This window comes from Ovis canadensis, chromosome 4 (assembly GCF_042477335.2).
Source record: "Ovis canadensis isolate MfBH-ARS-UI-01 breed Bighorn chromosome 4, ARS-UI_OviCan_v2, whole genome shotgun sequence".
In the NCBI taxonomy this organism is placed as follows: domain Eukaryota; kingdom Metazoa; phylum Chordata; class Mammalia; order Artiodactyla; family Bovidae; genus Ovis; species Ovis canadensis.
Genome location: NC_091248.1, coordinates 133,110,314 through 133,137,637, shown reverse-complemented (window position 1 = coordinate 133,137,637; position 27,324 = coordinate 133,110,314). Strand labels below are relative to the sequence as shown.

Below are 27,324 nucleotides of genomic sequence, written 5' to 3'. Positions count from 1 at the left end.
AGTCCTGCCCCGCTTGCAGCCGCATTGCGCATGCTCGCCGGCCCTGCCGCGCGCCCACCGCGCCTGGGCGGGGCTTTCTTACCGCGCGCTCGTCGGCCGCGCGCCGCACAGGCCGCGCCGCGGGTGCTCGCTCCCCCGGCCCTCGGTGGGGGCCCGCGCGCAGGCGTGCGGGCGGAGCGCGGGGCGCGGGGTCGCGCGGGGCGGGCTGGCGTGCGGCCGGGCCCGGGGCGCTCTTCCCGCGGCTCTCTCCCCACGCGCCCCGCGCGGTTCCTGGAGCCCGCCTTCCCCGGGCCGCCGCCCTGCCTCGGTTATGTCTTGGACTCGCCTGGGCCCCCTGGTTTCCCTTCTCTAAGCATCACATCACGCACTACCGTTGTCCAGCGTCCGAAAACCAGTTTCGTACATTTCTTTGGCTTTTTAGTTGTTAGAGGTAAGCTTGGATCCCGTGCTTAACGCCACACTCTGGCCCAACCGGAGACCAACAGAAGCTTGTTGAGACACTGACCCAGTTGTACTATTTCAGCTTTCATTCAAATGAAGTTCAGCTGAAAGTACAGAGACAGCATGCAAAAAGCAAATAGTCCCTTTTTTCTCCACTCCCCTGAAAGCGAGGTCTAAAGAACTTCCCAAGTTGGTTGGAAATAGATCATTGATTGGTGAAGGCCACGTTAGTGATGTAACATGGGAATGAATGGTATTATATTGACGAGACAAGACAATTAGAAGCTTCATTGAAGATTTTTTTTCCTAGTGGAATTAAATTTTGTAAGGTGGCCACTTTTGTTTGGAAGCTTGTAGAAACTGACTAAAAACAGCTAAAATTTTTTGGTAAAGCCAAATTAAATTCATAATGAAGTGAATTTTATTAATCTTCACATACTATTGGAAGCTTTTCCAACAAACACTGTAACCTTGATTGATGTTCCGATTGGTGATGGGGCTCGGAGGCAAGGCAGGGTCACTGGTCTGAGAACCTTTTGTTCTGTGACTGGGAGTGTCCCTCCAGCACAGAGGAGAGAGCGCCAGAGCTTTGGGATCAGTCAGTAGGTCTTACTTTTGGGTTCTGCACATAAAGGGGGCACTTATTCCTCCCCTCAGCGTCCATGAGCCCTGCTCCATCAGGCGCCCTGGGATGGAGCTTACGACCAGCCTCAGCTCAGCAGAACGTCTCCGTGTCCTGGCCACAGTGACTTACAGTTGGCATGAGCGTAGTACGGAGCGGGTCCGATCAGATGGACTCTGCCTACTTGTGGGAGCAACGGGAAGATTCCTTTCTTCTTCCTGCCGAGTGTAGGAACAAGGAAAGATGCGAAGCTGCAGCTGTGCTGGCTGTCTTCTCACCAGGTGAGAGCCCGAAGCTGTTGGGGGCTGTTCTGAACCCTCAGAAGGAGATTAAACAGGAAGTGCCATAGATTTGGACAGAGTCCAAGCCCTGGTGAGGTAGTTTAAGTCCTGAAGGGGCTTTAAGCCAACTCTGAGTCTTTCCAGTTAACCTGAGTGAATAACTTCCTTTTAAGCTTCAGGCAGTTGAGGTCTGGTTTTCCGTTACTTGTAATGGGAAGAATTCAGATGATAAATAGGTATACTGTTGCCGCTTTAGGGCTCTGGTGAGGTTAAAACAGAACCTCCCAGGTGGCACTAGTGGTGAAGAACCTGCCTTCCAGTGCAGGAGATGTAAGCGACGTGGGTTCGATCCCTGGGTCGTAAAGATCCTCTGGAGGAGGGCGTGACAACCCACTCCAGTATTCTTGCCTGGAACCCCATGCTTGTATGGATAAGGCTAAAACAGCACATGTTTGTGAACCGCTTAGTACAGCGCCTAAGTGAAAGTGAGTTAGGTGAAGTCACTCAGTCGTATCCGACTCTTTGCGACCCTGTGGACTGTAGCCTGCTCAGGCTCCTCTGTCCATGGGATTCTCCAGGCAAGAATACTGGAGTGGGTTGCCATTTCCTTCTCCAGGGGATCTTCCTGACCCAGGGATCGAACCCGGGTCTCCCGCACTGCAGGCAGACGCTTTACCCTCTGAGCCACCAGGAAAGCCCTCTACAGTTGTGGTCCTCACAACATCTTCAAATATCAGCCACATCAGCTATGCTTTTTATCAAGAATTACAAAGTGACAAGTGCAAGACTAAAATTTTAAGCAAATGCCTGCAGAAAAGTATTCTGTGTCACTCAGAGGAAAGACCCACTTCCTTAGGATAGAAAACATGCAGAGAGGAAAACAGTCCTGAAAGTTCGAACACTTGGATGGAGTGAAGGAAGTTTTTTAAATGGGAATTTTCCTTAGATGTTGAAGTTTAAAAAGAACAAATACCTTTAAATTGATATAAAGATTGCTGCTGCTGCTGCTGCTGCTGCTAAGTCGCTTCAGTCGTGTCGGACTCTGTGCGACCCCATAGGTGGGCAGCCCACCAGGCTCTTCCATCCCAGGGCAGTGCCTCCCAGAACAGCCAAGTTGGGGAAGTTTTAAGCTAAGGTACATGCACAGTCATGAATTTGGCTTCCCTGGTGGCTCAGCTGGTAAAGAATCCGCCTGCAATGCGGGAAACCTGGGTTCAATCCCTGGGTTGGGAAGAGTCCCTGGAGAAGAGAAAGGCTTCCCACTCCAGTATTCTGGCCTGGGAAATTCCATGAACTGTATAGTCCACAGGGTTGCAAAGAGTCGGGCATGACTGAGTGACTTTCACTTCACATGCACGTTCGTGAAGGGGCCTGAGCAGAGGAGAATTCAGCATTGCATTGGGGTGAAGGTCAACAGAGTCCAGGTTTTCATTTATCCAAGTCTTGGTCTTAAAGGGTCAACATCATCATTCCGTTCTGTACTGGCGTGGAGGGGTGGGCCTTAATTCCTGCAGAACTCAGTGGTTGCAGATGGCAGCTGACTCCAGTGTTCTTGCCTGGAGAATCCCATGGACAGAGGAGCCAGGGGGCTACAGTCCGTGGGGCTGCAGAGTCAGACATGACTGAGCGCCTGAACAACAACAGTGGTTGCATCAGATTGTCACCTGCACCCCTTTGGGGGAACTCGGGCTCTGTTATCGGTGAACTATTGTTTCTTGATTGCGTCTTCTTTGGCTCTGCATTTCTTCATTTCTTTTAATATAATTAACGGCTGAGACCTGGTCAAGGGCAAGCACTGCGGCCAGGCTTAGAGCTCAAAATGGCTTAGACCAAAAATGGCTTCTCTCATGTCTAGAAGGCCATGTCTGGTTCCCTTTCTCTGGGGACCCCCTACCCTGTCTGCTTCCACCTGCGTTATTAATGTCTTAGAATTTCAGAAGCATGAACTGGATGTTCTGGGAATGGTCTGAGGAGAAGACACCGGGAGGAGAGGAGATGCGGGTGGAGAGGACAGGCTGAGGCTGGTTGCTCCGCTTCGATGCGGAGAGAAGACGCGGACGTGCCTGCAGTGAGTGCGCTGTGCTCTGTTCTCCACGCCCCGAAGAGGGAGGCCTCCTGTGTGTGGTGCCGTAGTTTAGTGATCCGGGCATGAACACGGTGAAGAGAAGGGTGGTGGTGTCCACACACCTCAAAGGCAGGGCAGCCAAGGACGGGAAGGGCTGGCTCTTTGATGAGAAGCATGTATGTGATGGGGGAATCATATACTATGTTTTGTCTGTGTAGGAGCAATGCAGGTATTCCCGAGTCCAAGCAGGTACTGCTCGCAGCCTGACAGTCAAATAAATCCACAGACCAGTTGTTGGGTCAAGGGGATAGTGGCTTTATTTGGGAAGCCAACAGACAGAGAAGATGGCGGACTAGTGTCCCGGAAAACCATTTTACCCAAATTAGCATTGAGGGTTCTTTTTTTTTTTTTTTAACCCAAAGAGGAGGGGCTTGTTGCATATTTCTTGGTGCCAGAATCCTTTGTTCACAATGTTCCTTTGAATCTCCAGCCAGATAATTGGTATTTTTCTGTCCTGCACGTTTTTCTCTCTCCTTAAATGGAAAGGCCAAGCCTGGGAGGCAGAGCATGGAGAAAGCGCTCCCGTGTATATTTCAGGTTATAGTCGATGTCCTTTTACAGAAGTGCAGAGCCAGCACGATTGAGCCCAGAGGTGAGAGTCAGTGTGGAGCTGGGCGTGTTCTTCTCTACCACACAGGGAAATATCCAGCTATGACAGTTGGCATTTGGACTTTGTCTCCTGGTTGAGAATGAGGTTTTCCCACGACTACTGCAGACAAGCTGTTGGACACTAGCGGTGGGAGAGTCTGGGTTCTCAGTACGTTTGGTCCACACAGGTGAAGTTTGCCCGTCCGCCAAGGCTACGGACGCTGTGCTGATGGACGCTAGGCAGGCTTAGAGCAGTCCTTCCTAGTTTAACCTCCTCCGCATCCTCGTGTATTTGACGTTAGTGCTCTCCCGTTTCTCCTTTGTTGCCTGCAGAATATTCTTAGTCCCACTCGATGCATATTCCACTCCGGCCTCTCTTAGCACTGTCCTTAATGCTGGAAATAAACCTGCAAAGTGGAGAACAGTGGCGCAGAATCCACCTTTAATTTATGGATAGCTTTCAATTTTAACTGTCACCAAAAATGCCTTCCCTTCAATATATTTCTCTCAATCTTTAGTATCGCTCTTAACTTTCTACTAATATTTCAAGATTTGTTACTAATTCTTATCTTACTTCCTGCTAAAGCTGAAACTCCAGTACTTTGGCCATCTCATGCGAAGAGTTGACTCATTGGAAAAGACTCTGATGCTGGGAGGGATTGGGGGCAGGAGGAGAAGGGGACGACCCAGGATGAGATGGCTGGATGGCATCACGGACTCGATGGACGTGAGTCTGAGTGAACTCCGGGAGTTGGTGATGGACAGGGAGGCCTGGTGGGCTGCGGTTCACGGGGTCACAACGAGTCGGACACGACTGAGTGACTGAAGTGAACTGAACTGAACTATCTTACTTCCACCCAAGTCTTTTTTCCAAATAACCAAGTCTTCTCCTGTATTTTGCAATATGTGAGGTCCAGAAACTTTGGAAATGTTGCGATCTCTCTGAGTCCTGCGGCAGCCATCCTGTAAAGGCTGTTACACCAGTGGGGGATGTTTCTAAACTACTCCTTTTCCTAGAGATTATACCAGAGTTGTGTTTTGTTTGTAATAAAGGAGTGAGAAAGAGCTTGGGTTGAGTTCATCCCTTCTGGCCAAAGGCATATCTGTATTTTCATATCTGTGACAAGAGTGCAGTGATTGCACCATTCCTGTTAACGTTAAAATAGCGACAGACACTAATGGCAACATCTCCTACGTCGGGGCGGGTGGGGGTGGGAGAGGGATCGAGGTGTTTCAGCACCTTGCCTATAATTTAAGGCCACGGGCATAGCCAAAGAGCTCCTTTGAAAACTTGTTTTCTGAACAGGAAATGGAGCAAATTCATTCTTTGTTGTTGAAACCAATATATTTAGAATCGATTTGCCACTTTGGGGAAGAGGGGTGTCCTGTTTCGATGCAATGGCTGGCACGATGAAGATATTTGTGCCCACTGCCCTGTGATTCTCTTGCCCCAGACGCTTTACAAGCCACTTCAGGGCGATTATGCTTACTCACTGGAGGTTGCAAGTACCGATGCTGCTCAGACATTTGTGATTTTTCTGCCCTAATGAAGTGAAGTGAAAGTCTCTCAGTCATGTCCGACTCTTTGTGAACCCCACAGACCAGACAGTCCGTGGGATTCTCCAGGCCAGAATACTGGAGTGAGTAGTCTTTCCCTTCTCCAGGGGATCTTCCCAACCCAGGGATCGAACCCAGGTCATCCGCATTGCAGATGGATGCTTCACCAGCTGAGCCACCAGGGACGCCCGTTAAAAGCATTACGATGGCCAGGTTTCTAGTGTGAACTCCACGGCAGCCTGGAAGAGAGGTGCGTGCTGGCCTCTAACCACTGCAGCGACAGCACAGTTTCTCTGGAAGTTGAATCCGCTGATGCTTTGATATATTCAGTGCGGACTCAATCCTGATCAAACCCAGGTACGGTTTTTTAATTACTAAATTTTATTTACTTAATGAAATCTATAGACAAATTAAGCATATAATACAGAGCGTGTCTTTACAGTTTCCCGTTATTAACATCTTGCATTTCTTTGCTGCATTTGTCCCAAACGACCAACCAATGTTGATACATTCCGATTAGCTGACGTGTGTAGTTTTAAGAGTTCATAAACTGTAAAACCGTAAACATCTTGAAATTCTGGAAAAGGCAAAATGACAGACAGTACAAAGAAGGGAGGGAGAGATATTTACGGTAATGAAGTTCTCTGAGTGATAATGTAATCGTGGACATGGTGTGGTGCAGCTGTCAAAATCTTTACAACAATACAAAAAGAGATGTGAATGCTTAAAAGTAGACACTTCAGCTAATCAGAATGTGTCAACATTGGTTGCATATAAATGCAGGATGCTAATAACGGGCGACCGCTGATCTTTGTACCGTCTGTCGTTTTGCCTTTTCTGGAATTTCATAGAGTTGGACTCACGCAGTGTGTAGCCTTTTCAGACTGGCTTCTTTAACTTAGCAACATGCATGTAAGTTTCCTTCACGTCTTTTTACGTTTGATGCCTCATTTCTTTTTATTGCTGAGCAATATGCTACTGTTTGCCACCCATCTACTGAAGGACGCTCTGGTATTTTCAGTGATTATGAATAAAGCTGTTGTAAACATTTGTGTGCAGCTTATTGTGTAGACATAAGTTTTCAGCTCATTTGGATTGCTGGATTATATGAAGACCATATTTAGCTTTGTTAGAAACTGCCAGTCTTCCAAAGAATCCTCACTAGCTCCACATCCTTATCAGTACTTGATATAGTAAGTTATTTGAAGTTTAGGCGTTTTAATAAGTGTGTAATGGCATCACATTTTCGTTCTAATTTGTAGTTTCTTTATGACATGTGATATTGAACATCTTTAATATCTTTATTTGCTGTCTAGGTATTTACTTTGGTGAGGTGTCTGTTTAGATTTTTTGCCCACTTAAAAAAATTAAGATACCTTCTTATGTTGAGTGGTAAAAGTTCTTTGTATATTTTGAATACATGTCCATTATCAGATATGCATTTTGCAAAGATTTCCTCCCAGTCTGTGTCTTGTCTTTTTCATCTGGAAAAGACCCTGATGCTGGAAAGTTTGAGGGCAGGAGGAGAAGGGGGCAACAGAGGATGAGATGGTTGGATGGCGTCACCGACTCAATGGACATGAGTTTGAGCAAACTCCAGGAGACAGTGAAAGACAGGGAAGCCTAGTGTGCTGCCGTCCATGGGGTTACAAAGAGTTGGGCACAACTGAGCAACTGAACAACAACATTTTTAACAAAACAGAGTTTTAAATTTTAATGAGGTCCATCTTCAAAATTTGTTTTCTTTCTTGGATTGTGGTTTTGGTATTGTTAGTAAAAAGTCATTGCCAAAGCCAAGGCCACCTAGATATTCTCACAGTTTATCTTCTAGAAAGTTTATAGTTTTGCATTCTACGTTTAGGTGTATTATCTATTTGGAGTTAGTTGTTGTGAAAGATTCAAGATCTGTGTCTAGATCCTTTTTTCCCCCGGGCTCTTTATTCTGTTCCATTTATCTGTCCGCTCTCACCAATGCCACATTGCCTTGTTTACTATAGCTTTATAATGTAGTGCTTGAACTTTGTTCTTCTTTAGTATTGTGTTGGCTATTCTGGGTCTTGTGCATTTTCAAATGACTGCAGGTATGAAATTAAAAAATGCTTGCTTCTTGGAAGAAAAGCTGTGACAAACCTAGGCAGCATAATAAAAAGCCGAGACGTGACACTGTCGGAAAAGGTCTGTATAGTCAAAGCTATGGTTTTTCTAGCAGTCATGTACGGATGTGAGAGTTGAACCATAAAGAAGGCTGAGAGCTAAAGAATTGATACTTTTGAACTGTGGTGCTGAAATACTCTTGAAATACTGTAGGTAGTGAAGAGATCAAACCAGTTAATCCTGGAAATCAGCCCTGAATATTCACTGGAAGAACCGACGCTGAAACCGAAGCTCTAATATTTTGGCCACCTGATATAAAGAGCTGACTCATGGAGAAAGACCCTGATTCTGGAATAGTTTGAGGGCAGGAGGAGAGGGGGCGGGCAGTAGAGGATGAGATGGTTGGATGGCATCATTGACTTGATGGACATGCGTTTGAGCAAATTCCAGGAGACAGTGAAGGAGAGGGAAGCCTGGCGTGCTGCAGTTCATGAGGTCTCAAAGAGTCAGACATGACTTAGCTGTTGTAGGACAACAACTACATTTTGGGGTCTTGTGCCTTTTCAAATGAACTGTAGAATCAGTTTGTTGAGTCCCACAAAATAATTCACTGGGATTTTGGTTGTGTTGTGTCCATAGATCAAATTGGGGAAGAACTGATATTTTAAATACATTGTCTTCCTTTCCCTGGACATGGAATATCTCTCCATTTATTTAGATCTTTGCTTTCTTTCAGAGTTTTGTAATTTTCCATATGTAGATCTTATACATATTTTATTAGATCTATACCTAAGTATTTGATTTTTATTGGAGTTAATGTAAATGGTGTTCTGTTTTTAATTTCAAGTTCCACTTGTTCATTGCTGGTATACAGAAAAGTGATTGACTTTTTTATATTAACCTTATATCCTGCAGCCTTGTTCTAATTGCTTATTAGTTCTAGGACTTTTTTTTTTCCTTTTTTGCTAGTTCTTTGGTGTTTTCTTTGTAGAGAATCATATCTTCTGAGAACAAAGATTCCCAATATGTATGTTTTTATTGTTTCCTTTTCTTGTCTTATTGCATTATCTAGGACTTTCAGTGTGATGTTGAATAGGTGTGGAATAAGGAGACATTCTTGCCTTTTTTTTCCCCATGAGAGGGATAGAGCACTTGTCTTCTCCCAGTAAAGTCTGATGTTAGCTGTTAGGTTTTTCACAGATGTTCTTTATCAAGTTAAGGAAGTTCCCCTCTATCCCTAGTTCACTAAGAGTTTTTTGTCATGAATGGGTGTTGAATTTTGTCATATGCTTTATCTGCATCCATTGATAAGATCGTATGATTTTTCTTCTTTAGCCTCTTCATGTGATGGATTGCATTAACTGATTTTGGACTGTTGAGCCAGCTTTGCATTACTGGATTAAATTTCACTTGCTTGTGGTATGTAAGTCTTTTCATGCATTGTTGGGTTCTACTTGCTAATAATTTGTTGAGAAACTGGGATCTATTTTCATCAGGGATATTGGTTTGTAGTCTTCCTTTCTTATAATACCTTTATTTGGTGCAGGTATCAGCGTAGTGCTTCTGTTTTTCTGGGTGAGATTGTAGAAAATTTGTGTAATTTCTTTCTTAAAAGTCTAGTTGTGAAACACTCTTGACCTGCTGCTTAATTTTTTTAGCACCTATATTATTATTAAATATAGGCTGTTCAGATTATCTCTTTTTCTTTTTAAAAGTTCTGTTAGATTTTATCTTTTAAGAAATTGGCCTGTTTAATATGTTATCAAATTTGTGGATGTTGAAATTGTTCAGAATATCCCTTTACTATTTTTATATGTCCAATGGCTCAGTAGCAATCCATTGATCATCCCATTTGAATTTCTGGTTAGCAATTTCTGTCTTCTCTTTTTGCCTTGATTAGAGGTTTATACATTTTATTGATCTTTTAAAAGTATCAGCTTTGAATTTGTTGATTTTTCTCTATTGTTTTCCTGCTTTCAATTTCATTGGTTCCTGCACTAATTTTTATTACTTATTTTCTTCTCTTTGCTTTTGGTTTATATTGCTCTTCTTGCTCTAGATTCCTAATGCAGAAGCCAGGATTCTTGATTTTAGAGTTTTCTTATTTTCTAACATGTGTTCAATACTATACATTTTTCTTTAAGCACTGCTTTTTCTGCATCCTACAAACTTCAATAAATTACATTTTCATATTTATGTAAAGTATTTTAAAAAATCTCGAGACTTTTTTCTTTGATTCATGTCTTATGTAGAAATGTGTAATTGATTTCCCCAATATTTCAGCATTTTCAAACTGTTTCAGTTATTGATAACTAGTAGTTTAGTTTCAGAATGTGGTTTATCTGGATGAATATTCCATATGAACTTGGAAAGAATGTACATTGTGCTGTTGTTGAATGAACTATTCTTTAAATGTCAATTGAATTTGGTTGATTGATGGTGCTGGTCAACTCAACTGTGTCCTTAATGATTTTCTACAGGCTGGATCTGTCAGTTACTGATGGGAGGCTTATAATAGTGGGTTTATCTATTTCTTCTTGCAGATCTGTAAATTCGTGCCTCACATATTTTGACCTGTTGTTAGGTGCATGCGCATTAAAAATAGTTATGTCTTCATGTAGAGTTGACCCATTTATCATTATGAAATGCCTGTCTTTATCTTTGATGATTATCCTCTCCTGAGGTTGGCTTTGTTTGACATCAATACAATTTCTCCAGCTTTCTTTTGATTAGTGCTAGCATGGTATATTAGTGAAGGAAATGGCAACCCACTCCAGTGTTCTTGCCTGGAGAATCCTAGGGACGGCAGAGCCTGGTGGGCTGCCATCTGTGGGGTCGCACAGAGTCGGACACGACTGAAGCGACTTAGCAATAGTAGCAGCAGCATGGTATATCTGTCTCTACTCCTTTACTGTTAATCTAGCATTGTCTTTATATAAAGTGGGTTTCTTTTAAACAACATGTAGTTGACTGTTGTATTTTAATCCACTTTGTCAGTCTCTGTGTTTTAATGTGTTTAGATCATTCACTTATAAAGTGATCCTTATAGAGTTGGATTAATATTTATTGCTATACATGTTTTCTATTTTTTTGGCATTTGTTCTGTGTTTCTTTTTGGTCTTTCCTTCTTTTTCTGCCTTTTGTGATTTTACCTGAACATTTTATATTGTTCCGTTTTCTCTCCTTTCTTAGTACATCAATTATACTCCTCTAAAAATTGTTTTAGTGGAGACTTCCCTGGTGGCTCAGATGGTAAAGCATCTGCCTACAATGCCGGAGACCCGGGTTCAGTCCCTAGGTCGGGAAGATCTCCTGGAGAAGGAAACGGCCATCCACTCCATTATTCTTGCTTGGAAAATCCCATGGACGGAGGAGCCTGCTACAGTCCATGGGGTTGCAAAGGGTCGGACACGACTGAGTGACTTCACTCACTCACTCACTCACTAAGTTTACTGTATACATTTGCAACTAACCTAAATCTGATTTCAAATAACATTATGTTGCTTCATGGATAGGAGTAGACTCTCCATTCTCTGCCATTCCTTATAACATTGGTGTCATTTCACTTATCTGTAAGCTATAAATCATCCAATATATTGCTCTTTGTTGATTATATTGAACAAACAATAGATCTGTTAGATCAGTGAAGAATATAAAAAAATGAAAAATTTTGTTTTGCCTTCATCTGTTCCTTCTCTAACCATCTTTTTTATTCAAATATACTTTTTAAAAAGTATATTTGAATTTCTGAGCCATGTCATTTCCCTTCTTTCTGAAGAACTTTCGGCATTTCTTGCAAGACAGTTCTCCTGGGAGCAAATTCCTTCAGGTTTTTTTTTTTTGTTGTTTGTTTGTCTGAAAAGGTCTATATTTCTCCATTATTTTAAAAACAATTTATTTAGGTGAAATTCACATAGCATAAAGTTAACCATTTTACAGTGAACAATTCAGTGGCATTTAACATCTTCAAAATGTGCAACTACTACCTCTGATTAGTTCCAAAACATTCTGATAACTCCATGGTGGAAATAAAATCCCATACCATTCCCTCCTCCCCCAGCCCCTGGCAACCACCAGTCTGCATTCTGACTCTGTGGGTTTACCTATTCTGGGTATTTCATACACATAGGCTCGTACACTGTATGGCTTTTGTGTCTGATCTTTTTAAGCTAGCATAATGTGTTTGCGGCTCATCCGTGTTGTAGTATGTGTCCGTACTTGATTCTTTTTTGTGGCTGAGTAGCATTCTCTTGTATGTATATGCCACAATCTGTGTATCCATTCACCATTCTTAGGTGCTTGGGCTGTTCCCATGTTTTGGCTAACGTCGGTAGCACTACTGTGAACACACGTGTACTTGCATTTGTTCAATATCTGTTTTCAATTCTTCTGTGCACATACCAGGAGGGAAATTACTGCTCATATGGTACATGACCACCACACTGTTATATAGCAGATGCACCATTTTACATTATCCGAGATGTACGAGTTCAGTTTCTCCATATTATCTCCAACACTTGCTAACTTGAACTTGAAAATGTAACAACCATCCTAATAGTTGTGAGGTGGTATCTCACTGTGACTTTAATTTGCATCTCCCTGATAACTAATGACATTGAGCAGCTTTTCGTGTGCTTGGTGACCATTTGCATATTGTCTTCGAAGACATGTTTATTCAAGTCACTTGCTCATTTTTAAATTGGCTTGTATGCTTGTTTTTGAATTTTAGGAGATCTTTATATATTCTGGAAATGAAACTTTTATCATTTATGTGACTTGCAAATATTTTTTCCCATTTTGTGGTATGTCTTTTCACTCCCTTCATACGTCTTTTATAAGCAGACATTTCATAGTTTAATAGTCCCGTCTATCTGTGTTTTCTTTTGTCAATTGTGCTCTTGGTGTCATCACTAAAGAAATCATCACGAAATCCAGTGTCATGAAGATTTCCCCTTCATGTTTTCTTCGAAGAGTTTTGTAGTTTTGGCTCTCACGCTTAGTTCTTCAGTCTGTTTTGAGTTAATGTTTGTATATGGTGTGAGGCAGACGTACACTCCATTCTCTTGCACGTGGATATCTATTTTTCCCAGCACCAGTTTTGGGAAGACACTACCTGTTCCCCATTGGATGGCCTTGGCACCTTGGTTAAAAATCAGTTAACCATAGATGTATACCTGGAATCTCAATTCTGTTACATTGGTCTATGTGTCTGTCCTTATGCAGGTGCCATAAATTGAGCCATAGGAGACTACAATTTTACTCTTCTGTTTCAAGATTGTTTTAGCTATTTTAGGTCCCTTGAGCTTCCGTACAAGTTTTAGAATTTATTTTCCCATTTCCGCAAAAACACTATTGGGATTTTGAAGGGGTTCATTGCAATGAATCTCTGTACCCCATTTGGTAGTCATTTTAACAGTATTAAGCCTTCCAATCCAAGAACATAGGATATCTTTGCATTTATTACAGTCTTCTTTAGTTTCCTTCAGCAAGATTTTGTAGTTTTCAGTGTAAAAGCCTTATACCTCCTTGCATGAATTTATTCCTAAATATGTTATTCTTTTGGATGCAATTGAAAATTGAATTGTTTTATTTCCTTTTCAGATTATTGTTAGTGTCCCCTTCACTTTGGAAGGATAATTTCACTAGATACAGAATTCTAGGTTAGTGGGTTTTTTTTTTTCCAATGCTTTAAATATTTTACTCCACTTATTTCTTGCTTGCATGATTTCTGAGGGGAAGTCTGATGTAAATATTATCCTTATTCCTCTATAGGTAAGGTGAGTTTTTTTTTTTTCTCTTGACTTTTCAAGATTTTGTCTCTTCCTTTGGTTTTCTATAATTTGTATGTGATATGCCAGGTATACAATTTTTGGTATTTATCTTGGTTGATGTTGCTGAGCTTCCTGGATCTGTGGTTTGGTGTCTACCATTAATTTTGAAAGTTCTTATCCATTGTTATTTCAAATATTTCTTTTCCCTGCCTCTTTCCTTCTCCTTCCGATAGTCTAACTACACAAATGTTAAATCTTTGGGAACTGTCCCACAGTTACTGGATGTTCTCTTTCTTTTTCCTTCTTCTTCCTCTCTGCATTTCAGTTTGGGAAGTTTTCACTGGCATGTCTTCAAGCTTGCTGAGTCTCTCCTTGGTCATGTGCCACAGCCTCCTGATGAACCAGCAAAGGCACTCAGTTCTTTGTAGTAGTTTTGATTTCTAGGGTCTCCTTTTGACTCTTTCTTAGAATTTCCATCTCTGCTTAAATTACCTGTCTGTTCTTGCATGTTGTTCATTTTTTTCCATGTGAACCATCATCATATTTGTCATTGTTTTAAAAAAGACCCATTTGATCATTTCAAAATCTCTGCCATATTGGAGTCTGGTTCACATGCTTGCTTTGACTTTCCAGATCTCAGGTTTTTTAAATTTATTTTTTATTTTTTTGCTTTTTTTCTGCTGCTTTTGGCCAAGCTCAGTATTCTTTCTTTTTTTTTTAACTTTATTTTACTTTACAATACTGTATTGGTTTTGCCATAGGTCAACATGAATCCGCCATGGGTGTACACGTGTTGCCAATACTGAACCCCACCACCACCTCCCTCCCCATGCCATCTCTCTGGGTCATCCCAGTGCACCAGCCCCAAGCATCCTGTATCCTGCATCAAACCTAGACTGGCAATTTGTTTCTTATATGATATTATACATGTTTCAATGCCATTCTCCCAAATCATCATCCCACCCTCTCCCTCTCCCACAGAGTCCAAAAGACTGTTCTATACATCTGTGTCTCTTTTGCTGTCCTGCATACAGGCTTATCGTTACCATCTTTCTAAATTCCATACATATGCGTTAGTATACTGTATTGGCAATGGCGCCCCACTCCAGTCCTCTTACCTGGAGAATCCCATGGACGGAGGAGCCTGGAAGGCTGCAGTCTGCGGGGTCGCCAAGAGTCAGACACGACTGAGCGACTGAGCGACTGAGCGACTTCACTTTTCACTTTCATGCATTGGAGAAGGCAATGGCAACCCACTCCAGTGTTCTTGCCTGGAGAATCCCAGGGACGGGGGAGCCTGGTGGGCTGCCGTCTATGGGGTCGCACAGAGTTGGACACGACTGAAGCGACTTAGTAGCAGCGGCAGCAGCATACTGTATTGGTGGCTTTCTTTCTGGCTTACTTCACTCTGTATGATCGGCTCCAGTTTCATCCACCTCATTAGAACGGATTCAAATGTATTCTTTTTAATGGCTGAGTAATACTCCACTGTGTATATGTACCACAGCTTTCTTATCCATTCATCTGCTGATGGACATCTAGGTTGCTTCCATGTCCTGGCTATTATAAACAGTGCTGCGATGAACATTGGGGTACACGTGTCTCTTTCAATTCTGGTTTCCTCGGTGTGTATGCCCAGCAGTGGGATTGCTGGGTCATAAGGCAGCTCTATTTCCAGTGTTTTAAGGAATCTCCACACTGTTCTCCATAGTGACTATACTAGTTTGCATTCCCACCAACAGTGTAAGAGGGTTCCCTTTTCTCCACACCCTCTCCAGCATTTATTGCTTGTAGACTTATGGATCGCAGCCATTCTGACTGGTGTGAAATGGTACCTTATTGTCTTGATTTGCATTTCTCTGATAATGAGTGATGTTGAGCATCTTTTCATGTGTTTGTTAGCCATCTGTATGTCTTCTTTGGAGAAATGTCTATTTAGTTCTTTGGCCCATTTTTTGATTGGGTCGTTTATTTTTCTGGAATTGAGCTGCAGGAATTGCTTGTATATTTTTGAGATTAGTTGTTTGTCAGTTGCTTCATTTGCTATTATTTTCTTCCATTCCGAAGGCTGTCTTTTCACCTTGCTTATAGTTTCCTTTGTTGTGCAGAAGTTTTTAATTTTAATTAGATCCCATTTCTTTATTTTTGCTTTTATTTCCAATATTCTGGAAGGTGGGTCATAGAGGATCCTGCTGTGATTTATGTCAGAGAGTGTTTTGCCTATGTTCTCCTCTAGGAGTTTTATAGTTTCTGGTCTTATGTTTAGATCTTTAATCCATTTTGAGTTTATTTTTGTGTATGGTGTTATAAAGTGTTCTAGTTTCATTCTTTTACAAGTGGTTGACTAGTTTTTCCAGGACCACTTGTTAAAGAGATTGTCTTTACTCCATTGTATATTCTTGCCTCCTTTGTCGAAGATAAGGTGTCCATAGGTGTGTGGATTTATCTCTGGGCTATTTTGTTCCATTGATCTATATTTCTGTCTTTGTGCCAGTACCATACTGTCTTGATGACTGTGGCTTTGTAGTAGAGCCTGAAGTCAGGCAGGTTGATTCCTCCAGTTCCATTCTTCTTTCTCAAGATTGCTTTGGCTATTCGAGGTTTTTTGTATTTCCATACAAATTGTGAAATTATTTGTTCTAGCTCTGTGAAAAATATTGCTGGTAGCTCGATAGGGATTGCATTGAATCTGTAGATTGCTTTGGGTAGTATACTCATTTTCATTATGTTGATTCTTCTGATCCATGAACATGGTATATTTCTCCATCTATTAGTGTCCTCTTTGATTTCTTTCAACAGTGTTTTATAGTTTTCTATATATAGGTCTTTAGTTTCTTTAGGTAGATATATTCCTAAGTATTTTTTCTTTTATTTGCAATGGTAAATGGAATTGTTTCCTTAATTTCTTTTTCTACTTTCTCATTATTAGTGTATAGGAATGCAAGGGATTTCTCTGTGTTGATTTTATATCCTGCAACTTTACTATATTCATTGATTAGCTCTAGTAATTTTCTGGTGGAGTCTTTAGGATTTTCTATATAGAGGATCATGTCATCTCCAAACAGTGAGTTTTACTTCTTCTTTTCCAATTTGGATTCCTTTTATTTATTTTTCTGTTCTGATTGCTGTGGCCAAAATTTCCAGAACTATGTTGAATAGTAGTGGTCAAAGTGGGCACCCTTGTCGTGTTCCTGACTTTAGGGGAAATGCTTTAAATTTTTCAACATTGAGGATAATGTTTGCTGTGGGTTTGTCATATATAGCTTTTATTATGTTGAGGTATGTTCCTTCTATTCCTGCTTTCTGGAGAGTTTTTATCATAAATGGATGTTGAATTTTGTCAAAGGCTTTCTCTGCATCTATTGAGATAATCATATGGCTTTTATTTTTCAATTTGTTAATGTGGTGAATTACATTGATTGATTTGCGGATATTGAAGAATCCTTGCATCCCTGGGATAAAGCCCACTTGGTCATGGTGTATGACCTTTTTAATGTGTTGTTGGATTCTGATTGCTAGAATTTTGTTAAGGATTTTTGCATCTATGTTCATCAGTGATATCAGCCTGTAGTTTTCTTTTTTTGTGGCATCTTTGTCAGGTTTTGGTATTAGGGTGATGGTGGCTTCATAGAATGAATTTGGAAGTTTACCTTCCTCTGCAATTTTCTGGAAGAGTTTGAGTAGGATAGGTGTTAGCTCTTTTCTAAATTTTTGGTAGAATTCAGCTGTGAAGCCGACTGGACCTGGGCTTTTGTTTGCTGGACGATTTCTGATTATAGTTTCAATTTCCGTGCTTGTGATGGGTCTGTTAAGATTTTCTATTTCTTCTATTTCTTTTGGAAAGTTGTACTTTTCTAAGAATTTGTCCATTTCTTCCATGTTGTCCATTTTATTGGCATATGATTGCTGATAGTAGTCTCTTATGATCCTTTGTATTTCTGTGTTGTCTGTTGTGATCTCTCCATTTTCATTTCTAATTTTATTGATTTGATTTTTCTCCCTTTGTTTCTTGATGAGTCTGGCTAATGGTCTGTCAATTTTATTTATCTTCTCAAAGAACCAGCTTTTGGCTTTGTTGATTTTTGCTATGGTCTCTTTTGTTTCTTTTGCATTTATTTCTCCCCTAATTTTTAAGATTTCTTTCCTTCTACTAACCCTGGGCTTCTCCATTTCTTCCTTTTCTAGTTGCTTTAGGTGTAGAGTTAGGTTATTTATTTGACTTGTTTCTTATTTCTTGAGGTATGCCTGTATTGCTATGAACCTTCCCCTTAGCACTGCTTTTACAGTGTCCCACATGTTTTGGGTTGTTGTGTTTTCATTTTCATTTGTTTCTATGCATATTTTGATTTCTTTTTTTATTTCTTCTGTGATTTTTTGGTTATTCATAGGTGTGTTGTTCAGCCTCCATATGTTGGAATTTTTAATAGTTTTTCTCCTGCAATTGAGATCTAATCTTACTGCATTATGGTCAGAAAGATGCTTGGAATGATTTCAGTTTTTTTGAATTTACCAAGGCTAGATTTATGGCCCAGGATGTGATCTATCCTGGAGAAGTTTCCATGAGCACTTGAGAAAAAGCTGAAATTCATTGTTTTGGGGTGAAATGTCCTATAGATATCAATTAGGTCTAACTGGTCTATTGTATCACTTAAAGTTTGTGTTTCTTTGTTAATATTCTGTTTAGTTGGTCTATCCATAGGTGTGAGTGGGGTATTAAAGTCTCCCACTATTATTGTGTTATTGTTGATTTCCCCTTTCATACTTGTTAGTATTTGTCTTACATATTGTGGTGCTCCTATGTTGGGTACATATATAAGTGTTATATCTTCTTCTTGGATTGATTCTTTGATCATTATGTAGTGTCCTTTGTCTGTTTTCACAGCCTTTGTTTTAAAGTCTATTTTATCTGATATGAGTATTGCTACTCCTGCTTTCTTTTGGTCTCTATTTGCATGGAATGTCTTTTTCCAGCCCTTCACTTTCAGTCTGTATGTGTCCCTTGTTTTGAGGTGGGTCTCTTGTAGACAACATATATAGGGGTCTTGTTTTTGTATCCATTTGGCCAATCTTTGTCTTTTGGTTGGGGCATTCAACCCATTTACGTTTAAGGTAATTATTGATAAGTATAATCCTGTTGCCATGTACTTTATTGTTTTGGGTTCTTTTTGTGTTTCCTATCTAGAAAATATCCTTTAGCATTTGTTGGAGAGCTGGTTTGGTGGTGCTGAATTCTCTCAGCTTTCGCTTGTCTGTAAAGCTTTTGATTTCTCCTTCGTATTTGAATGAGATCCTTGCTGGGTACAGTAATCTGGGCTGTAGGTTATTGTCTTTCATCACTCTAAGTATGTCTTGCCATTCCCTCCTGGCCTGAAGAGTTTCTATTGACAGATCAGCTGTTATCCTTATGGGAATCCCCTTGTGTGTTATTTGTTGTTTTTCCCTTGCTGCTTTTAATATTTGTTCTTTGTGTTTGATCTTTGTTAATTTGATTAATATGTGTCTTGGGATGTTTCGCCTTGGGTTTATCCTGTTTGGGTCTCTTTGGGTTTCTTGGACTTGGGTGATTATTTCCTTCCCCATTTTAGGGAACTTTTCAACTATTATCTCCTCAAGTATTTTCTCATGGTCTTTCTTTTTGTCTTCTTCTTCTGGGACTCCTATAATTCGAATGTTGGAGCATTTCATATTGTCCTGGAGGTCTCTGAGATTGTCCTTGTTTCTTTTAATTCGTTTTTCTTTTTTCCTCTCTGATTCATTTATTTCTACCATTCTATCTTTTACTTCACTAATCCTATCTTCTGCCTCCATTATTCTACTATTTGTTGCCTCCAGTGTTTTTGGTCTCATTTATTGCATTATTCATTATATATTGACTCTTTTTTAATTTCTTCTAGGTCCTTGTTAAACCTTTCTTGCATCTTCTCAATCCTTGTCTCCAGGCTATTTATCTGTGATTCCATTTTTATTTCAAGATTTTGGATCATTTTCACTATTGTTATTTGGAATTCTTTATCAGGTAGATTCCCTATCTCTTCCTCTTTTGTTTGGTTTGTTGGGCATTTATCCCGTTCCTTTACCTGCTGGGTATTCCTCTGTCTCTTCATCTTGTTTATATTTCTGCATTTGGGGTGGCCTTTCTGTATTCTGGCAGTTTGTGGAGTTCTCTTTATTGTGGAGTTTCCTCGCTGTGGGTAGGGTTGTGCAGGTGGCTTGTCAAGGTTTCCTGGTTAGGGAAGCTTGTGTCGGTGTTCTGGTGGGTGGAGCTGGATTTCTTGTTTCTGGAGTGCAGTGAAATGTTCAGTAATGAGTTATGAGATGACATGGTTTTGGAGTAACTTTGGGCAGCCTGTATATTGAAGCTCAGGGCTGTGTTCCTGTGTTACTAGAGAATTTTTGTGGTACGTCTTGCTCTGGAACTTGTTGGCCCTTGGGTGGTGCTTGGTTTCAGTGTAGATATGGAGGTGTTTGATGAGCTCCTATCGATTAATGTTCCCTGGAGTCAGGAGTTCTCTGGTGTTCTCAGGATTTGGACTTAAGCCTCCTGCTTCTGGTTTTCAGTCTTATTTTTACAATAGTCTCAAGACTTCTCCTTCTATACAGCACCATTGATAAAACATCTAGGTTAAAGATGAAAAGTTTCTCCACAGTGAGGAACACCCAGAGAGGTTCACAGTTACATGGAGAAGAGAAGAGGGAGGAGGGAGTTAGAGGTGACCCGAATGAGATGAGGTGGAATCAAACTCGCTAGCCAGTAATCACTTCCTTATGTGCACTCCACAACTGGACCGCTCAGAGATGTTCACGGAGTTATACAGAGAAGAGGAGAGGGAGGAAGGAGACAGAGGTGGCCAGGAGGATAAAAGGGGGGAATGAAAAGGAGAGAGACAGATCCAGCCAGTAATCAGTTCCCTAAGTGTTCTCCACCGTCTGGAACACACAGAGATTCACAGAGTTGAGTAGAGAAGAGAAGGAGGAGGGAGGAGACAGAGGCAACCTGGTGGAGAAAAAGGAGAGTCCAAAGGAGGAGAGAGCAGTCAAGCCAGTAATCTCGCTCTTAAGTAAAAATGGGTACTGAAGATTGGGTTTTTAAAGGTGCAAAATTGATAACAAATACCAAAAAGCAAAGATTAAAAATCTAGAGTAGAGGTTAGATTTTCAAAAATACAATATTAAAGAAAAGAAGAAGAAAAAAACCCACAAAGTCACAAGAATTATTAAAAAAAATATATATATATGAAGTTTTCTTTAAAAATAGGGTCTTTTTTTTTTTTTTGGAAAAGTGATAGTAGGTTATAAAAATGAAAATTAAAGGAGTAATACTGCTACTGCTAAGTCGCTTCAGTCATGTCCGACTCTGTGCGACCCCAGAGACAGCAGCCCACCAGGCTCCCCTGTCCCTGGGATTCTCCAGGCAGGAACACTGGAGTGGGTTGCCATTTCCTTCTCCAATGCATGAAAGTGAAAAGTGAAAGTGAAGTCACTCAGTCATGTCTGACTCTTCGCAACCCCATGTACTGTAGCCCACCAGGCTCCTCCATCCATGGGATTTTCCAGGCAAGAGCACTGAAGTGGGGTGCCATTGCCTTCTCCGAAAGGAGTAATAGAGGACTTAAAAATTTAAAAAGTTAAAAAAGAAGAAAAAGAAAAAAAAGAATGATCGTAAAAATAGTAAAGATATATCTAGGACTTTCTCTGGTGGTGTTGTGGGCAGTGTGGGGTCAGTTCATTTTTGGGTAGTTCCTTGGTCCGCCTTATATTTCTCAAGATCTACAGGCCCCTTCCTGTGTAGTCGGTACTAACGACAGGGTTTTAATCTATTACACCTGTCACTTCCAAGGCGGTTCCCTCTGTTTTCGCTTCTTCTGTTTGCTGGTCTCTTCGGTGTCTGATTTCCACCCTGACACAAGGGGGGTGGTGGTGGATGCTTTTTTTAGGCTCACTTGTTCAGTCGCGCTGTGTGGAGGGAGGGACGCTGCAAACAAATAACACTGGCGAGTGCCCGCAGTGCCTCAGCCACACTGCGCCTGCCCCTGCCCACGGCACACGCAGCTCAGGCTCCAGGTTGCTCCGCCGGGAACTGTCTGAGGCCGGCCCTGGGCTGCATGCACCTCCCAGGTCTAAGCCGCTCAGGCTCAGGCACTCGGGTAGTCCTCAGAGGCGCAGACTCGGTTGGGCCTGCGTTTTGTGCCCTTCCCAGGTCCAAGTAGCTCAGGTGTTTGGCGAGCGTGGTCACTGTGACTTATTGCCTCTCCCATCCCTGCTGCTTGGTTTTCTGGGTGTACAACTGGCACACCTTCTCAGGCGGATGATGACTGTCCAGAACCCCAAGAAGTCTTAGTTAGCAAAGAAGCCTGCTTGCAGTTTGGTAGGTAATGTCTCTCTGGGGCTGCGATTGCCCCGTTCCGGCCCTTCCGGCTCTGGCTGCCTGTCACCAGAGGGGGATGGTCTGCAGCCGGCTAATTCTGTCCGGTCCTTTGTTCTGTGCGCAGTCCTGGCGGTGTCTTATGTTAGAGCTTTTCGCGTGGTAGCTATCCACAGTCTGGTTTGCTAGCCCAAGTTAGTTCACTCTGGTTACCCTCGGGGCATTTGGGCCCCATCCTCAAAAAGCAATGCAGCCCTCGCCTCCCTGCCCAGCCCCCGCTTGCTAGTGGCGGATGCAGGCTTCTCTGCAGGCTTCTCTGCTGCGCTGCTTCTCCATTGGAGGAGTTACCGTTGGGCCCATAATCTGTGGGTTTTAATTATTTATTTAGTTTTCCTCCCTGTTATGTTGCCTCTGTGCTTCCAAGGCTCGCCACAGAATCATCAGTGAGAGTGTTTCCTGGTGTTTGGAAACTTCTCTCTTTTTAAGACTCCCTTCCCAGGACGGAGCTCCCTTCCCGGGACGGAGCTCCCTCCCTACCTCTTTTGTCTCTTTTTTTGTCTTTTATATTTTTTCCTACCTCTTTTTGAAGACAATGAGCTGCTTTTCTGGGTGCCTGATGTCCTCTGCCTGCATTCAGAAGTTGTTCTGTGGAATTTACTCAGCGTTTAAATGCTCTTTTGATGAATTTGTGGGGGAGCAAGTGGTCTCCCTGTCCTATTCCTCTGCCATCTTAGGACTGCCCCTCATGTTTTTTGAAAAACAGATTTGTTGTTGAGTTTCTGGCTTCGCTGGGTCTTGGCTGCCGGGTGTGGGCTTTGTCTAGCTGTGGCGAGCGGGGGCCGCTCTTCACCTTGGTGCACGGGCTTCCTGCTGCAGTGGCTCCTCTTGTGGAGCACAGGCTCCAGGGCGTGTGGGCTTCAGTAGCGGTGGTGTCCGTGGCATGTGGGAGCTTCCCGGACCAGGGATCGAACCCACGTCCCCTGCACTGGCAGGTGGCTTCCCATCTACTGCACCACCAGGGACGTCCCAGACAGCAGTTTTTAAAGTGCCTTTTGTGTGTCTTATTATTTTTGGTGGGAGCCAGGCATGTGCTTTGGGTAGTAGGAAGGGAGGTGAATAGACCTTCAGCGTCATGGTTTTTCTTATCTGGTGAGGAGTTGTGCTGTGTTTAATCCTTGCTGTAGCTGGAGGTACCAGCACCTCCATTTCCGCTGTGGTCTTTGCTCTTTCCTGTACTGTCGGAGTTCCCTCGAAACTCTCTCTTAGACAGATGCTCTGCCTCATCTTTCTTAGTCATAATCCACTCTGATTATCCTGGAGCCCTGCTGATGTGGTGGCTGGGTATGGGGGAGGAGAAGCGTTCTGTAGTCTTAGGATAAGTCTTCACTTTTTAATGGGCCGGTGTCCACGGGCTGTGAACTTGACAAGAGGCCGTCAGCCTCCTTGCCCTCCTTCCTGCCCTGTGAGGCAGGAAGAATAGCAGGGGCTTGGTTCACCCACTTGTCCTCTCCCCAGGTCACTGGCTGCAACAGCAAAGCTTCCCATGAGGGCAGGTCTCTGATCAAAGAAGAGAAAGCCCCATGTGTATTTCAAAATGCCTCTTCCCTTGCGTGGTCCCTCCCACTGCCATGGACACCAGGGGAGGGGAGTCTTCCTGCAAAATTCACCGTGAGAACCTGTTGAAACTCCTGGAGGTACAGCTCATGGAAGACCTGGCCCCCAGTGGTCTTTACCTCTTAAGCCAGCCCATGCTCCAGTGATTAGCGAGCCAGCTCTGCTTTTTGCATGATGGTTTGCCCTCTGATCTTAATCTCTGGTCATCCTAAGAAAAGTTGTTGATTTTTTTCAGCTCTTTCCTTGTGAGTATGGGAGTGATGTCTGCAAGCTATTTACATGTCAAGGTGAAAGTCAGCATTGCGAATCTAGATGTTTCGTTGTTTTTTTCCCCCCATAACTGTCTTCTTCTTGGGTTACTTTCTTTCATTCCCTTTCATTGGGTAATTTTTCTTTCTCCCTCCCTCATTATCTGTTCTTTTAGTTTTTTAACCTTTTACTTTATATGATCCCTGATTTTTTTTACTTACTCCCTTAGCCTTCTTGTACCTACTGTTTATTTGGTATATATACATTTGTAAACTCTTCCCTGATTGTTTTTTACTTTCATAAATTGTCAGTAAGTTATTGAATAAATAGATGTTTATTTGTATACTTTCAACTTTTGGGCTTTCAAAAAGAAAAACTTTACTGTTTTGTAAAATCATAGAGCCTTTTAAACAACTTCTAATAATATATAACTGTACAAAGAAGAAAGTAAACATATACACACATGTATAAACATATGTGGACACACTTAAGGCCCCACCATAAGGAGCAGTTATCATGAACATTGGTGAATACCATTTAGCCGTATCTCCAATGCATGTATACAAATAGATAGACTATAAAAATGAATGTGTGATCAAGGGAATCACACTTGACATGCTATTTAAAAAATAAAAAGTATTGAGGGTTGTTTTTAGATAAAATTTTTTACCATAATGTTTTTTGTTTCCAAAAGATCTTTCTAAAACACAAGAAGATTATGAAAACAGTGAAGTATCGCTTCCTGGCTTCACAATCAGAATTGATCTACCGAAGCACTTACAGAATTAGCTCTATAGAAATGTCCCTTCCATGCCCCACCGTCCGCTGTGCCGCAGCTTCTCTGTCCACCTCTGACTGAGGGCGGACACTGAACACTTTTAAGAACATGAGGCAAAGAGATTGCAAAGCTAAGATTACAGATCTTGTGAGCGTCAGGACGTACTGTGGCTGATGGAAATGGCCTCATGGGGAAAGCCATCACTGATTGAAGATCTGGTGGATTTAGACTAGGCGGTGACTTTAGAGGAGATTGACAAGGATGATCACCAGGAAAGGGGCTTCAGAGGAGAAAGGCTTTGAGGTTGAAGGGTTAAGAGAAGCTCCTAGGCACACGGTGAGGAATGTCTCGTCACCTGCGACGAAAGACTCTGCTGTAAAAGGCAAAGCTGAAGTGAAGGGATGTGAAAACGCAGCTTTTTGACCAGGCACTTTTATTTACGTTATGACCTGTCCATTTGGCTCCTGGTTATACCTCTGTCAGAGCTGGTAATGGCGTCTACACGTCTCTGCGCCCTCGTGCAGTGGAAGTAAAGAAAGACTGACCAGGAAGACGTGCTGTTGATTGAGGGCTTTCTTTCAAGAGGGCGTTGGCCACCAGCACTGTGTCCAGCAGAGCCTCGAAGATGGGCGGGAGCGAAACGCGGGAGGCTCAGTGTGCCCTGCTGGAGGCTGCGGGCCCAGGGAAGCGGGGGATGGGCTGCATGCGACAGACGCGGGGCATCTGGTGTGCCTGCTTTGGGGCACACTTCGCTTTTCTGCCTTGCCCTGACTTGACAGGATGGATAAAACACACCAAAGCCGGTGTGGATCAGTCCTGACTGCCGGGCCTGATGGCTGCAGAGGCTACAGGCTGGCTCCCTGGCTGGTTGCTGCCAGACTGTGGGTCAGCATTCTGTTATCACATATGGTCTGGCTGTTGTCTGCCTGTATACTCAGTCCCCCCACGACCCCACGTCCGGAGTCTGTGGTCGCAGTGATGACCCGTGACAGCCCTTTGCCACCCCAGACTCAGTGGGTTTCAAGCAGTAAGACTCATCTAGGCTGTGAGTAAGTCCGCAGGTTGGCGATTTTGGCTGGGCTTAGCTGGAGGCCTTGGCGGGGATGACTTCTTACACGAACAAGCAACTTACTAAGGAAGAAACCGAAAAGCGCTCTCATTCAAGTGGCCTTGGTGGCCTTGGCAACCGGGGTCGCTCAGTCCTGCCCCAGGAGCATTGCATCTCAGGCCGGCCCAGGTGCGTTCTCCGCGGGGCTGCTCAGGTCCGTGTGTGCCCGCGTGCTGCTGCGCTGACAGCCAGGGCAGGCCCAGGGTGGGGCGCGGATCAGAGGGTGGCACCCGGAGTGCCTGGGAGAGCACGGGCGCACGCGGACGGGGTGGGCCAGGCTGCCGGAGCGCTTTGCCTGACTCTGCGTCCCGCCTGCCGCCCCCTCCACGGCCCCGGGGCGGGGCCACACCCCCTATGTCTGGGCAAGTGAAACTGTCTGGGGAGACAGCTTCATTGACGGTAGTTCATTCGGTTACACAGGCGAAACGTATCATTACTACTTTTTAAGTGAAAGCTTAGCTCATGGGTCCAGAATTTCTTAATTAATCAAGAAATTATTTAGAACGAGTCCATTAAACTACTTCTATGCAGTGGCCTGTGTTTCTTCAGAGCTCAGAGATAATTTGGAAGTAAATGTTTAGTGAGAATTGAAAGTGTCGTATGCGTCATTCATGTGGAACACGCCCCGAAGTCCTCTAGAAGTTTCTATATGAAGTATCCACGATCTTTTCTTTTTGCCCGCTGCACTCAGTTTCTTAGTTCTGAGCCTGTAGGTAGCAACAGCCTCACACATAGGTTATACTTTCCTTCATATTAAATCCTATTATAATAACTGTCACTGTTTCTTTATTGCCCTTAAAATGAATCATAAAGAAAGTGAGTTTGGAGTATATTTAAGTACAGCAGGTGTGTGAATTTTGTAAGAAGACATCACGTTTTGTGTACACAGCAATGCATGAAGTTGAGTACTGAAAGGGTCCAGCTGCCTCGTTGTGACAGTGTCGAACAGGAAATAAACACCACGCTGGAACAAACGTCATGTTGAGAACTTTTACGAAGCTTCAACTCCTTTACCAGAAAAAGAGGTAGTTTTGTGTAAGTAGAAATGCAAAAAGAAACTCCTAAATAAAAGATAGTACATAAAGAGTGAGTTTTCTTTTTCTAAAGTTGTTCTATGCTAACCCTCTGCGTGGCTTGGTTTGGAAGTATTTTCCTGTATAGTATATTTTAAATAAAGCTGGTTCCTGTGCTGCTTTCAGCATAACTAATTTACATGGCCATTATTTCTAAATCCATGTTTGATTGCCTAGTCATTAAACTAATATTTATGAAATGCTTAGTCTATGAAAGTATGATGCCAAGAACGCCAGTGACATCGAAGTGAAATCAGTTCAGAGTCCTGCCCTCAAGGAGATTATCGTTTAGAAAGAGAAGAAAAGCATGCGTGTGAAGAACTGACCTTACGATAAAAAGAGCTGCGGGCCACTCGGGGGAGGAGGGAGAGGCTGGGGTGGGGGGACGCTGGGGGCAGTGATGACGAGGGTTTGGGGTGGGAATTCAAGATCAGAGAAGGCCTGAGGCAAAGTGGAATAGAAGAGACAAAGAGATCCGGGCAGCACGTGCAGAGCGAGGTCCTGGAAGGAGCCACACAGGTGAGCAGCCAGGGCAGGTGTGTGTCCAGGCCCGAGGTGTGGAAGGAGGGGAGGGCGGGCAGGCTTGCAGAGAGGCGGGGTGGGAAGGGGAGGGCGGGAGGGGCAGCGCGAGGGCAGGCCTGGTGGCCCCGTCCTGGGAGGA

The 27,324-nt window shown here is 42.9% G+C and overlaps 1 long non-coding RNA gene across 1 annotated transcript; it reads left to right on the top strand.

Annotated features, from left to right (window-relative positions):
- Positions 1–39: 39 nt before the first annotated feature.
- LOC138438999 (uncharacterized) lies at positions 40–26,794 on the top strand. Its single transcript, XR_011256526.1, has 4 exons — positions 40–430; positions 1,099–1,344; positions 5,722–5,971; positions 26,480–26,794. It is a non-coding gene; the product is annotated as an uncharacterized lncRNA (long non-coding RNA).
- The last annotated feature ends 530 nt before the right edge of the window (positions 26,795–27,324 follow it).